Here is a 2602-nt window from a genome sequence, read left to right as displayed (position 1 = left end):
TACATTAGTTTGGCCCACGAAGGTAAGATATCTCAAAGCAAGGGCTTCAGGTCGTGGGTAGGTTCAAAGATTTCCTGACTGGCAAACAGTTGAGAGAGTTAAGTTTTGCCTAAAGAGTTGAAGTCAGCATAAAGAAATGCTTCAGGTGAAGATAAAGGGGGTTGTGGACTCCGAGGCTCTTGTCATGTAGATGAAGCCTCCAGATAACAGGCTTCCGAGAGAATAGATGGTACATGTCTCCTATCAGATCTTAAAAGGTGCCAGAGACTTAGTTAAATCAATCTTGGATCAGGAAAAGATCTGGAAAGGGAAGGGGATTCTCTACGAAATGCAGTTTTCCCCCACTCAAGAAATGATTTTTCAGGGCTGTTCCAAAAAATGTCAAATAAATATATTTTGGGGTAAAATACTTTGATTTCCTTTAGAGCCTATGTGATGTTATACCAGAGTCAGGTTTCAGTTGGTATCTTAACGCTATTTAGTCAATCTTAGGATCTCTGTTTTAATGTTAAAGCTAGTCAGTTGTGTCTGAACCCCGAAAGAGAAGAGATAATAATGAAGCATGTCTGATCACCCCATCCCCTCATTGTTTCCTGTCATGGCCTGAACTACTTTTTCAGGTTTCTTTGGAATCCCTTTGGCTGAGAGGGGAATCCATTCAGTCAGCTACAGAGCTTAGAATTTTATTTCTAGTTTACACACAGCTGGCATTTTAGTCAAACTTCTAATGAACAAAAATAAACAATTTGAGAAGAAAGAGAATTAGATAGTTGGTGTTATGGTAGTCAAGGACTTTAGGTGTCATTCACTGGTAATGGATCTCCACATAACTCATGTGAAGAAAGACCAGTATTAGTTATTCCATTGAACAACAGGAGCTGGAGCATAAAAATGGTAAGGATTAGTTCAAGTTCATTCAGAAATCCTTGACTCTACTGTCTCAGTCTCACTCTGAAATACATTTTTATAGGCCAAGGGTCAGCAAACTTCAACCAGCAATCCAAATCTACCTCCATGCCTATTTTTATAAAGTTTTATTAGAACATAGCTACACCCAGTTGTTTACATATTATCTATGGCTGCTTTCCACACTATGTCAGAGTCAAGTGGCCACAATAGAGACTGTACGACCCACAAAACCTAAATTATTTGGTATCTGGACCTTTACATAACGTATTTTGTGACCTCTAATCTAGGCCACTGATAGTTTTTCTTCTTCCTGCCCTTCTTAAAATTCTGATGACAAAATATCAAATAGTAACCTTCCCTTTCTTCCTTCTTCCCCTTAGATTCTGCAGAGATAGGTTATCTGTACACTGTGGAACTGGACTGGACAACTCAGAAACAGCAGGAAGGAAAAGGACAAGATCTGTGTCCACCTAGTTCAAAAGGAAATGATTTTACTTTCTCTAAAATTTTGTTGGTCACAAGAATCCCTCAACGCTCTAAAACTATGAACGTAAAGAGTCTAAATTATAATTTTTGTAAATAACTACTGTTGTGTGTTAAGAAGAAAAGTGACTTCTTTTAAAAAAAATTACTTGGCCGGGTGCGGTGGCTCAAGCCTGTAATCCAGCACTTTGGGAGGCCAAGATGGGCGGATCACGAGGTCAGGAGATCGAGACCATGCTGGCTAACACGGTGAAATCCCGTCTCTACTAAAAAATACAAAAAATTAGCTGGGCGAGGTGACGGGCATCTGTAGTCCCAGCTACTCAGGAGGCTGAGGCAGGAGAATGGCGTGAACCTGGCAGGCGGAGCTTGCAGTGAGCTGACATCCGGCCACTGCACTCCAGCCTGGGCGACAAAGCAAGACTCCGTCTCAAAAAAAAAAAAAAATTACTGATAGCAATGGAATAATTGTCTCAAAACTGCCCTTTCAGGTGAATCTTCTTACTCATATTCCTACTCATACCAATATCATACCCAAGGCACTAAAACTTTCTCCTGCCAGTGATCTGGAGCTAAAGATACCATACGGATAAGAAAAAAGCTATGAAAAAATAGTTATAGAAATAACTCTATTACAATAAAATTTATGTAAAATTTGAAATATGAACTACACATTTGTAGACATGTATATAAAACTATATATATTATATATATATAATATATATATACGTGAGAAACATAAGCATGGAATTTCAGAAAGAGGAATGTCTGGTTGGGGAAGGAAAGGGAACATGATCTGGAATGGGTATGTGGGAAACTTCAACTATAACTTATAACTTTCTAATGGGTAATAAATACAAGATATTTATTTTTTCCATTCATTTATTCATTCATTTTTTCATTTAAACTTATTGTGCATATGAGTTTTTTTAAGTATAAAATATAAACCCGTTAGTCATTGCTGGCCATCTATAAACTCCTCCAGTCTCATTTCCCGGCATGCTCTACCTCAGCCATGCTAACCTATAAGCTTAAACTATGCCTTATTTCCACTTAGAGGATTCTTCTCTGGCAGTTTTCCTAACACTGCTATCCAATCTGCAAACTTTTCCCTTATCCTCTTCCTATCCCTAATGTTTTGCATATTTCATGGCATTCCCAGCACACAAAAATTGTTCTTTTTGTTTTTTTTTTTTTTTTTTTTTGAGCA

The sequence above is a fragment of the Mandrillus leucophaeus genome, unplaced genomic scaffold (genome assembly GCF_000951045.1).
Source record: "Mandrillus leucophaeus isolate KB7577 unplaced genomic scaffold, Mleu.le_1.0 Scaffold952, whole genome shotgun sequence".
NCBI classification, from domain to species: Eukaryota; Metazoa; Chordata; class Mammalia; order Primates; family Cercopithecidae; genus Mandrillus; species Mandrillus leucophaeus.
The sequence above is the reverse complement of the archived record's forward strand: the minus strand, read 5'-3'. Positions refer to the sequence as shown.